The sequence below is a fragment of the Aegilops tauschii genome, chromosome 6 (genome assembly GCF_002575655.3).
Source record: "Aegilops tauschii subsp. strangulata cultivar AL8/78 chromosome 6, Aet v6.0, whole genome shotgun sequence".
Classification (NCBI taxonomy): Eukaryota; Viridiplantae; Streptophyta; class Magnoliopsida; order Poales; family Poaceae; genus Aegilops; species Aegilops tauschii.
In genome coordinates this window covers 347,705,659-347,718,719 of record NC_053040.3, presented here as the reverse complement: position 1 = coordinate 347,718,719, position 13,061 = coordinate 347,705,659, and positions in this window count along the sequence as shown.

Sequence of the window (13,061 nt, the reverse complement as noted above, 5' to 3'; positions counted from 1 at the left end):
TGTACGAGAGAAACGCGCAAACCTCCGTGCATCGCTCGGCCTCGACCACCCACCGTAACCGGGAGAACCCCGATATTTTCCTCACCCTCGCTTCTACCACGGTTTTTTCCGTCATGGACGGCCCAAAGAATGTCATGCAGCTGCGTCTCTGGCCCGCCCAGGACGAAAAGCCCATTTTCTGTCATGATTTTTTGTCATAGAAGTAGGAGCCCACCACATCTATGATGATACCGGGTTTTGTCACAATTATCGTCATAGAAGTGTCATAAGTATGACAGGAAAAAAATTCGTTCGGCCCAAAATGTCACGGATGTGTCTTTTTTTTTGTAGTGAGATGTCCATAACCGGGGACACGGCTAACCATGATTAGTTTTTACACTCTGCAGAGGTTTGCGCACTTTTCCCCACAAGACTGAATCTCCTTCATGGTATTTCTCGCACTGCATGGTGTTTGAAAAACGGATGACCGAGACACAGTTTTTCTGAAGAGGTCCCCTTAACCAATAGATAGGCCGGTACACCTACAATCTCCTACATCTGCTAGCTCGTCATGGAAAGGATTCCCACAACTTACTCAACTATGCCAGAGCCCATAATGGCATTGTGGCTGCACACGGAAGTTTCTAGCATGAATAATCTTATGATCCCTTTGAGCCTGGGTGGCGAACCATAGGATGATCACACGGATTCCCCGGGATCTCCTTGGACAACACTGGATTCCCCAGGTGCCCACAAACAATCCACCCAGATGTATATTAAAGTAGCCACCTGAAGTTAACCATTAATTCACAACTCTCACATCTGTCATGGATACAATCGACCAATCCACGTCTACAAGCATAGCATAGCAGTATAAGCATACGTAGAAGTAACTCCCAAGGTTTGAATAAAGGACAATAGGTACTACCTCATCATCTACTTCCCAAAACCCATATGTTAACAAGTCCTAACCATGCAATGTTTGAGGGTTTAACTAATGCATAAAAACTGGGTAATGAAGGGGTATGATCAAAGTGTTACTTGCCATACTGACGATCTGAAAACCCTAGTGACTCGTAGTAGCACGCTTCGCACTCCGGAAACTCTATCGCAAACAAACAATAGCATACATAAGCACTCAAGCATAATATGCAAGGGTAAAACTCAGTTGAGAAAGTCCAAACTGAAAGTTCAACTGAAGAGCTTCGATTTGCAAAAAGAATCAATCGAATCGGAGCTACGAAACTCAAACTATGATCAAAAGAAGTTCGAATTCAAATCTACTTCAAACCAAATTTTAAAATGTCAAAATCATGTTCAAGTTGGTTAACTGGAAAGAGGGGTTCGAGACGTAGATTTTGGCGTTGGTTTCACTGGATTTGGATAAACGGCTGAAAAGTTGCGAGGGTTTGAAGATCAGGGGCTAATCTGCGATAAAATAATCGTGGATAGGTCCCTGGCCAAAAATAAAATAAAAAGAGAAACACTAACGAACGAACGTTCATTACCAGAGGCTAACGAACGAAAACGTTCGTCGAAACGATCTGACCAGCGAGCATTCGCAAAATAGCAAACCTAAAAAAACCAATCTAAACCGATGTAACTGAAAGCCGAAAAAAACCATAAACCTAAAAAACGAACAGTTTTATACCGTTTAACCGGGGTTGACCGATGGGGAGATCCGGTGGCAGCGCAACACTCCGGCGAGGCGGGGCCGCGTGCGGCGGCATGCGGCGTCGGCAAGCGGCGGCGTGGGCAGCGGGCGGCGGTGCAGCGACGGCAGCAGGCGGCGGCGACGCTGGCTGGCGGCGCGGGCGGCGATGGCTTGGGGTGGAGAGGCGGCGGGGCGGGCGGCTATATAAAGGCCCGGGGGGAGGCAACTTGGAGAAGGGCGACGCGAGCTTCGGCCCGGCTTGGCTGGGCCTTCGGCCCAGTCGGGCGAGAAACATTTTTTTAAATAAATTCCATCGAAGAAAAATCCTAATAAAATATAAAAAATTCTAAAAATGCCAAAAACAATTTGCACCGTCTAAATAGAATATTTAGAACAAAGTGAACATTTTTTGGCCTAATAATGCAATTTTCAAAAATGCATATTTTTCTAATTCAAATAAAGTCCAAATAATATATATTTGATTTTAAAATTTTCCACCAATATTCCTCTCTTTTTGAAGAAGTCATATTATCTTCTCTCTTTTATTTTAATATTAGAAATATTTGGAGAGAAAAATATTAAAACCAAATTGATCCTCTTTTCAAATTTGAAAAAACATTCAAATTTGAAAATAAATGAAATCCCCAACTCTCTCCTTGGGTCCTTGAGTTGCTTAAGATTTCTAGGATTACAACCAAAATGCAAATAAAATATGATATGCATATGATGACCTATGTATAACATCCAAATTGAAAATTGGGATGTTACAATGTTCAGATCCGAAAGATTCAAAACAAAAGTTTAATATTGACATAAAAATAATAATACTTCAAGCATACTAATAAAGTAATCATGTGTTCCCAAAATAACATGGCCAAAGAAAGCTATCCCTACAAAGAAAGCTATCCCGTTGAGGCGACCGCAGAGCGCTCTGCTCGCGTCCCTCTGTGCGCGCTCTGCCAGCAGTTGGGCATGCGCACGATCACGTCGGGGGCCCCATATGCATGCGGTTGCGCCGCGCGCGTTGCCACGCGATGCAGTTAAGTGTGGCACGATGGAGTTACGCACTGCAAATTAGAACTACCATCAGGGCCTGCCGATATTCCTGGCCGTCCGGCTTCCCCTTTAATTCCCGCGACCATTATAACCTTAGTCTCTTCAACCTTTCGATCGCGCCCCACAACACAACAAGCACACCCATAGAGAGGGGATGTCTAGCGGTGCTCCAATGGAGTTTGGTGAGCATAGAGTGGAGACCCACGCAAGGGAGACGGATCTCTCGGTGGTGTACACCATCGACCCGGCCGTGGTGGACGACTACATCAACAACGTTGAGTAGTTGCTTGCTCGAGACAAGTATAAGATGGTCAGCATCGACCTCCAGTACACCGCCAGTCGTCCCGGCATAGATCAGAAGGTTGCCATCGCCCAGTTGTGCGTGCGCCATCATGTCCTCATCTACCACTATGGGATGGCCATAGAGCCTTGTGACCGTTTCAACAGGTTTATCAACATCACCGATTACAAGTTCGCCACGGTGGATACCAAAGACGATGTAAATGCGCTTAGTGTTATGGGCTTGGCCTACAAGAACCTTGTCGAAATCAGTGACCACTATTGGGTCTGGGGCGGCACGAAGAAGGACTCCCTGGTCGAACTCACCTCGGCCATCATCGACCCCTGCTACAAAAATATGAAGCAGGATGCCTAGAGAACAAGTCCCGTATCCTAGCACAGGGCCTGGATGCGGCAACTGGATGAACCTCACCTCAGGTTTGCGGCCAAGAGCGTGTACACATGCTACGAGATGCACAGGCGGATCGTTGACATGAGGAAGTGCCTCGTTACCCAAATCGACGAGCCCGGATTGAGCCACAAGCAGAGCAAGCGTCACAAGAAGTAGATGATGATCAGATGATCATTTATGCTAGTTAATCATGCATGTAATATATAGTTTAATTTATTGGTGTCTGGAAATGTCATGTGTGTAGTAGCAAACTATGTAGTTATGCATGTAATAGTTTACTTTGATGTGTCCAAATGCCATGGTTGTAGTAGCCACCTATGTAAGTGGGTGTTTAATTTGGTTATGCAACCATGTCCTTATAAGTGTGTATATAAGGTTGTTGCTCTGTATGCAATCCCATCGCACGACACACACGTCTTATTAGCAGCAACCGTCTGTGCTATTATTAGTCTTCGCACACATTTCTGATTACAGACCTGTTTGCCGCGTATCACACACATCTTGTTATATTGAACCGTTTCTGTTCTCTTGTCTCAACACAAATAGTTCATCCGAGTGAACCGCATGCTGTATATCGCACACACCTTGATCTGGTTGACCGTTTATTTTGTGTTGCCTAATCACAAACAGTTCATCTGAGTTAACCGTATGCTGTATATCGCACACACCTTCATCTGGCTGCCCATTTCTTTTGTTCCTCATCGCAAATAGATAATTGAACAGAACCGTATGCCCTGCATCGCACACGCAACTAAAATCTGAACCGTGTTTGATGGATCCTCCATCGCAAACGTTTTGCACCTTTTTTGACGGGTTTTTTTACACCACCGTTTGCGATTATTGCATCACACACAGTTTCGTCGAAGGGTCTCTGATCGTAGTATCGCGTTAGCAGCATCCTACAGTAGTGGCACCCAGTGTTGGAATTGCTATAATTCAATGGAACGTGCTAAAATTAAAAAAAAATACACCTGATTGATATACAAATTTCCCAATTTGTCCTAATGTTTCAGATTTTTTGGAGTTACAAAAGTATAGTTTATGTTCAGATCATTACAGACTGTTCTGTTTTAGACAAACTCTGTTTTTTATTGCATAGTTTACTTGTTTTTAATGATGCTATGGATCATATCGGGGGGCATAAGTCATGGAGAAGTTATAATACAATAGGTATTATGAAAGAATACTCATTTTCTTTTTCAACTAAATTTAACTTCTCGACAGGAGAGTCGGTTTCAAATTCCGGTTCACATACCTCCTAGATTAAAATATCTCTATGTCAACTTGATGGCCATAATTGTCATAAATGTGAAATGCAACAAATAGTTATAGAAGAGAATTTACCACATCCGAATCATAAAGAGGGCGAGGGCCGACGGGGACGGACATCAAGACTATGGCACTATGTATAAGAAACAATCATACAAAGTAAGAAAACTATACAAGTAACTATATAAATCATACAATCATACAAGTAACTATATAAATCAAGTACAAAATAAAAAATTGAATACCTAATAATAATATGAATCGTCGAGTTCAATAAATGCTCCGGGATCAATAAATGCATCATCATCATCACTATCAGTAATGACGTGCTCATCATCATCATTAATGAGTGCATCATCATGTGGAAGGCATTGACAAGTCATCCGCAGCAGTAACCTCATCTAGTTTAGGCTCTTCTTGTTCCGGCTCAGGGGTGAAGTCGAGTTCACTGCCGCTGTCTACTTCAATGTTCTGGGATGAAGTAGAGCGGTTCTTTAAAATGATTTTTGGAAAGACGTATTTCTTGGAAGAATTCTACTTCATATGTGTCTGGGTTAATGTGAGGTTCATAATCCTCTTCATTGGGGGGAGGTGGTCTAACACGTCGCGACACTTCATAAACGACATCCCAACCATTGAGATTTGGATCACTTTGACAGGCCCACGGTAGATAGAAAACTTGGGTTGTCTATTGAGCCATAATATAGACATCGGGAACATCCAAATGGGTGATTTGTTTGATTTCCACTAGCCCTAAGTGTTCATGAGTCCTTCTAGTCTCCTTCGGCTGGAACCAATAACATTTGAAGACTACGACGTTTGGTGGGTTTGCACCATAGAACTGAAGTTCATAAATTGCTTCAACTCTTCTATAATACTCGGTACTCCTTCGTCGATAGCAGAGACATAACAATTTGTAGACTTTCGGTCGGCCATAGATAGCTCTTTGTCATAGGTACGAACGCGATACCCGTTGATGTCGTATTTGTCAAATGAACGGACCTTAAAGTCAAAACCATTCACGACTTGTATCAAATCGGCGTCCGTAAACTCTGAATTAGCCTAGAAGTTAAATACGAAAGGGATTGTTGCATTAGCCACAAATTAGACGAAGAAATGAAATGGTCTAATGGAAATTACCATTTGTTTGAACCAAGAGATGAAACCGGGATAGCCGCCTCCATGCTTTGCCAGAAGCTCATACTCTTCGAAGGAATCCTTTTGGATCACCGCTCCATACGAGAATTTGGCGACGTATCGACTATGTCAAATTTATCCGGGAATAAGAGCAATTCAAAGGAATTAGAAGTTGTGAAACAATGTAGCGAGAACTTACTCGATGTACGGCCGCACTTCTGTTAGGTTGGTGAAGATATACAACGAAATGATATGCCATTCTTCGAAATCCAACGTTAAGGAATTAGAAGCACCGGCTGGTGCGAGATCCCCTTTGAATAGGCTAAGGTTGGATCCACCCTTTTTAGGGTCGTCAGCATTGTACCGAGGCTTCGGATTATGCAAATGACGATTTTTGGCTTCGTAGTGTGCTGTCATGAAGTTTGCCGCCTCCTCAGTAATGAATGCCTCAGCTATCGATGCTTCAATTCTATGTTTATTTTTACATTTTGCTCGTAGTGACTTCTGCATCCTCTCAGTTGCGTAGCACCAACGATTTTGCACGGGCCCCCCAATCTTGCCTCGGTTGGGAGATGCAAAATCAAGTGTTGCATTGGATTAAAGAAGCTCGGCGGAAAGATCTTCTCTAACTTGCGGATCAACTCCGGCGCCAACTCATTTCTTCTAGCAGGCTAGGCGATAGTTCTTTCGCACAAAGAACACAGAAGAAATAGCTCAGCTCTGCCAGTACTAGCCATTCATCCTTGGGCATGAAGCCACGCAACATCACCGGCATTACCCGCTCAATCCATATGTGCCAATCATTACTCTTGAGACCAAATATCTTCAATTTATCAAGACTCGCTCCCCTCTTTAGATTCGCTGCATACCCATCGGGGAACATCAACTATTGTTGCACCCACAAGATAATTTTCCTCATAGCTGACCTTCCAAGATTAAACCATGCCTTTGGCTTTGTCCAGTTCTGCTTTCCTTTCGGTGGTTGCATGTTCTGTAACGGTCTATGACATAGCGCCTCCAGATCGACTCTAGACTTAGTATTATCCTTTGACTTCCCATCTATGTATAATAATGTACCAAAAAGTGCCTCGGCGATATTCTTCTTAGTGTGCATCACGTCGATGTTGTGTGGGCAAAGGAGGTCTTTGAAGTAAGGCGGATCCCACAAGCATGTCTTGTGAGTCCACGTGTGTTTCAAATTATACCCCTTGAAATACCCTGGGCGCTCTGGATCTGGCTCGAGAGCGTTTAACTGATCCAGGGTCTATTGGCCTGTCAATGCAGGTGGTGCAGAGTTTTTGACAACTCTACCTCTGATGAAGTTCTTCTTGTCTTTCCTGAACTTATGGCGAGGATCCAGGAACTATCTATGCATGTCCAAGCAAGAAAACTTCCGACCGGCCTGAAGCCAACAAAACTCAAGAGCTCCCTTGCATGTGGGGCACGGGAACCTTCCATGCACACACCAGCCAACGAATAGCGCATACGCCGGCAAGTCATGCGTCGAGTACATGTACCAGACACGCATTATGAAGTTCTGTTTGCTAAAGGCGTCGTATGTCTAGAACCCATTATCCCAGCCTTCTTGCAATTCGTCCTTCAGCGGCTGCATGTACACATTCATATTCTTCCCCGGATAGTTGGGCCCTAGAATTATCAACGTCGGGAAAATGTTTTTTCTTTGCATAATCTCCGGGGGAGATTGAGTGGAAAGACAAATACGGGCCAACAACTGTATTGGGCAGCCGTCAGACCAAACACACTGAACCCATCCGTGCTGATGCTGACTCGAGGATGCCTCGGATCTGCCGCTTTGTCATCATGTAATGCATCGAAGCGCTTCAATGCTTCACCGTCCGATGTGTGCACCATCATCAGCTTCCCATCTGCATCTAGTTGGGTTCTTTTGCCCGTTTTCTGCAATGTCATCTGTCTGGCCGTCTCTTCGACCATGAAAAGATGTCGAAGTCTTGGTACGATTGGCATATACCGAAGAACATTAACAGGGATTCTGGTCCGCGCCTTCTCACCCATATCATTGTCTACCACAACTTACCTGGATGACTTGCAAATGGGACAATAGTTCAAGCCCGCATACTGGAGCCTAAATAAGGCACATCCTTTCTCACAGGCATGTATCTTCTCATAGGGCATCTTAAGAGCACGGAGGATTTTGTTTGACTGGTACAGGTTTGCAGGTAGTATATGGCCTTTGGGTAGAAAACGTCCAAATACTATCATCATTGCGTCGTAGCATTCTTTGCCCAAGTTGAATTGAGCCTTCAGAGCCATTATTTGTGGGATGGCATCCAGTTGACAAAGCTCAGTGTGCTCGTGGAGAGGACGTTTTGAAGACTCTAACATTTCATTGAAGGCCTTTGCAGATTCCTCCATCTCATTGTTCGAGTCCCGAGCATCATCAAATTGTTGCACCATGTCTTGCATCCCGGTACCATGCTCGTCGGTGTGACGACGAAGCACCTCAGCTCTGGCGCGTTGGGCAGACTCGCCATGAAATGTCCACACTGTATAATCTGGCGTAAAGCCCCTCTTCTGCAGGTGTTTTCCCATTTCATCCTCTGTCCTCTTGTGCCAATTGTTGCACCCGACACAGGGGCACCATGTTGTCCTCTGGCCATTTGCAAATGTGGCTCTCAGAAACCCCTTGGTTTTTGTTAACCATTCAATGGTCATGTCCTTCTGACTAGTGTGACCGGTGTACATCCACGCACGATCACTCATCTTGCCTAGCTACTGGATACATAAGAAATATATATATATATATATATATCGGCATGTATATATTCATCAGTTGATGGAGTTTATCACTTTTATTACGTCCATGTAATCTAGACGCTAATAGGTAAAGATAGGTCCTAATCCCACCCGAGTATGTGTAGATTGGGTTCGTTTTCCCATGCTCTGCTCCGGATTCGACGCAAAATTTTGTAGCACCTCCTCGCTGTTTTCCTGATACACGTCTCGGCAATAATCAGAGAGGATGTGTACCCGAAGAACAACAGGGAGGCATCAACGAAATTCTGCATCGGATCCGGAGCAGAGCATATGGGAAAACGAACCCAATCTACACATACTCGGGCTGTCCATGGATAATGTTGGACAATGCAAAAGAATCGTAGTTATAAATATGCAAATGCATGCATATTTATAGATGTAACCCTTTCGAACGGGAGACGCATAGTGGTCACACATACTGATAATTGAAGACACCTATAGCTAGCAAGTTTCATCAGCACAAAGACCAGAACCGAGCAAATGAAGGGGGAGGAGGAGATGTCATTTGTGCTCACCCACGAACGCAGGGGTAGAGCTCGTCGAACACTAGACCCTCGCAGCGACGAAAAAACTACACATTTAAATCGAAAGATGAGTAACATAGCAATTTTGTTTTTTCCGTCAACCTAACTAAATATTTACAAAAGGACGAGCGGGTTAGGGGGTTCCACGGTGTCGATGGAACCCTAAATAGCAAGTATCATCTGTCCGAGATACATGTGGCACTCGGCGTTGAACACTAGATCCACATCCCACAAGTGACGCCGGCGCCCGGCGTCCCGCGCGCAGCAATAGTTTTGGGGGCCGATGACGGTCGAACACCTTGGCGAATTTGCCTGGAAGCCTATGCGATGAGGATTGAAGCCAAGTTTTGAAACTTCAAACAACCAAACCGACTTGAGTCAGTTTGGGTGTTTCAAGTTACAACACTTGGCTTTTAATCGTCATCGCAGAGGCTGCAAGACAAATTCGGAAAGGTGTTCGACTGCCATCGACCCCGAGAACAGTTTCTGCGGGACGCCGGACGCTGGCATCACTTGTGGGACGTGTGGATGTAGTGTTCGACACCGACGGCCACATGTATCACGCACCGATGATACTTGCTATTTAGGGTTCCATCGACGTCGAGGAACCCCCTAACCCGCTCGTCCCTGGGCGCCCCATTTTCCTACTTCTTTTTTCATCTTCTACTTCTACTTCTTTTTTTTCATCATCATCTTCTTCTTCGTCTTCTTCTTCTTCTACTACTTATTGTTCTTTTTTTATCTTCTACTTCTTCCTCTTCTTCTTTTTCTTCCTCTTCTTCTTTTACTTCTTTTTTTCATCTTTCTTGTTTATTCTTAAAAACAGAAGAAAAAACCCTAAACAAACTATAAACTAAATGTAACCTAAAATGAACTAAATTAACGTAAACTAAACTAAACTAACCTAACCTAACTAAACTAACCTAACCAAAACTAAACAAACATAAACTAAATCTAAAAAAACAGAAGAAAAAAACTCACCGCGAGGAGGGGCGGGGCAGGGCGGTCGGCGACGGGGGTGGCACGGGGCGGCGGCGGCTCGGCCACGGGGGCATGGTGGGGCGGCCGTTGACGGGGGTGACGCGGGGCGGTCGGGCGAGGCGACCGACAATGGGGGTGGCGCGGGGCGGTGGCTCGGGACTAGCGCGGGGCAGTGCAGGGCGGCCGGCGACGGGGGTGGCGTCGGGCGGCAGCGGCTCGGGCACGGGGGCGGGGCGGGGCGGGGCGGCCGGCGACGGGGGTGGTGCGGGGCGGCGGCGGCTTGGGCACGGGGGCGGGGCGGCCGGCGACGGGGGTGGCGGCACAGGTGAGGAGCGGCGGCGGCTCGGGCAGGGGATAGAGAGAGCGGACAGAGAGAGGGGTGGGCGCGCGCTGACCGCTTTTTAGTTAGGTCACAGCTCTTTGCCGTCCGCTAGCAGACGACAAAGAGGCTAGCTAACGGACGTTAGGTTGGCCACTTTCTTTGCCGTCTGCTAGCAGACGGCAAAGCTTCTATGCCGTCTTCTAGCAGACGGCAAAGAGTTGGCTGATGGCAAACAACCTCTTTGCCTCAACTCTTTCTTTGTCGTCAGCTTTCTGCAAGCTGATGGCAAAGACCTTCTTTGTCGTGTGCTAGCAGACGGCAAAGAGCTGGCTGACGGCAAAGATCCTGATTCCAGTAGTGCGACCAATTGGGATGCCTTCTAGCTAAAGTTGACTCATCTTCAGTCCCTCTTTGGTCAAGTTTTATATTACCAAACAAAGATTCTATGGGTGAGACGCCAATCATTTTAATATCTTCATCCTCGCTAGAAAATGACTCAGGTTTAGCGACCATTTTATTTACTAGCGTACTTTGTTTGTCTGAAATATTCCCTAGCAAATTTTTAGTACGGGCAAGTTGAGATTGAAGGTTGGCAACTTATTTATTAACATTCTCAAGTTGTTTACTAATAGCATCCAGCAAGGTAGAATGTTCTTTAAGTTCATCAGTAAAGAATCTATTATGCTCAAATTGTGAAAACATGAAGCTTTTAGTAGTGTTCTCAATTTCCGCCAACCTCTTATGATAAGGATCAAAGATTTTATCTTGAGACATAGCGACAAAACAAGCAAACAAGCAAAAAAAATTTATGTTTTTTTGAAAAATAAATAGAAGTGGCGGAGATGAAAACGAGAGGCAAAGGCAAATAAAAATTAAGAGCAAGTAGATGATAGTTTCTGTGAAGCTACTTGGTAGGTTTTGGTGATGTCTCCCTGGCAACGGCGCCATAAACTCTTCCTGCTACTTGTGAGCTACGTTGGGATTTCCCCGAAGCGGAGGGGTGGATGATGCAGTACAGTAGTGATCATCATTTCCCTCGGTTAAGAACCAAGGTTATCAATCTAGTATGAGAACCACACAGAACCTCATTAGCAGCACCTACACACAAAAGAAAATACTTGCACCCAACGGAAACAAGGGGGTTGTCAATCCCCGCAACGTTTAATTTGAAGGATTAAATCTCGTAGTGATAGGTAATAAGATAAATTGCAAAAAAAAAGTGCAGCATGGTATTTTTATGTTTTTATATACGATAAAAGTAGACTCGAGGGGCATAGTTTTCACTATAGCCTTCTCTCTCGAGCACATAGCATACGGTGGGTGAACAAATTACTATTGGGCAACTAATAGAAAAGCGCATAGTTATGACGATATTCAAGGCAATGATCATGTATATAGGCATCACGTCCGAGACAAGTAGACCAACTCCTGCCTGCATCTACTACTATTACTCCACCCATCGACCGCTATCCAACATGCATCTAGGGTATTCAGTATAAAATAGAGTAATGCCTTAAGTAAGATGACATGACGTAGACAAAGTAAACCCAACCAATATGAATAAGCCCCGTTGTTTCCCCCTTAATGGCAACAATACAAATACATGTCTTGTCCCTTTCTGTCATTGGGATATAGAGCACCGCAAGATTGAACCCATTACAAAGCGCCACTCCCATTGCAAGATAAATCAATCAAGTTGGCCAAACTAAACAGATAGATCGGAGAGAAATACAAAGCAATAAAAATCATGCATAAAAGAGTTCAGAGAAGTCTCAATTATAATTCATAAATATTTAGATCATAAACCCACAACTCATCGGATCCCAACAAACACACCACAAAAGAAGAATACATCATATAGAACACCAAGAACACCGAGGAGAACATTGTATTGAAGATCAAAGAGAGAGAAGAAGCCATCTAGCTACTAGCTATAGACCCGTAGGTCTGTGGTGAACTACTCACGCATCATCGGAGGGCAGCAAGGATGATATATAAGCCCTCCATGATCGATTCCCCTCCGACAAAGTACTGGAAAAGGCCTCCAGATGGGATCACGGAAGAACAGAAACTTGCGGTGGCGGAAAAAGTGTTTGGGGTGGCTCTCTGTTGGTTTCCTGATTTTAGAGAATTTATGGATGTGGAATTAGGTCAGGCGGAGCCACGAGGAGCTCATAAGGCATTAGGGCGCGCCTACCCCCTGGGCGCACTCTATTGCCTTGCCGTCTCCCCGCTTCTCGTCTGGTCTCCTCCCGAAGCTTCTAGGATCTCTTTTGTCCAAAAAAAAATCATCAAAAAGTTTCATAGCGTTTGGACTCCATTTGGTACTAATTTCGTGGAAAACCAAAAACAAGTAGAAAATAGCAACTGGCACTTGGCACTGGGTTAATAGGTTAGTCCTAGAAAATGATATAAAATACCATAAAAAGTTATATAAAACATCCAAGATTGATACTATAATAGCATGGAACAATCAAAAATTATAGATACGTTGGAGACGTATCAATGGGTAACAAGAGAAAGAACACACAACATTTACCCAGGTTCGGGCGCTCTCTATGGAGGTAAAACCCTACGTCCTACTCTTGCTTATATTGCAGATGTATCAAAGTACAGAGTTGATCTACCCCAAGATCATGAGTTGTGGTCTAA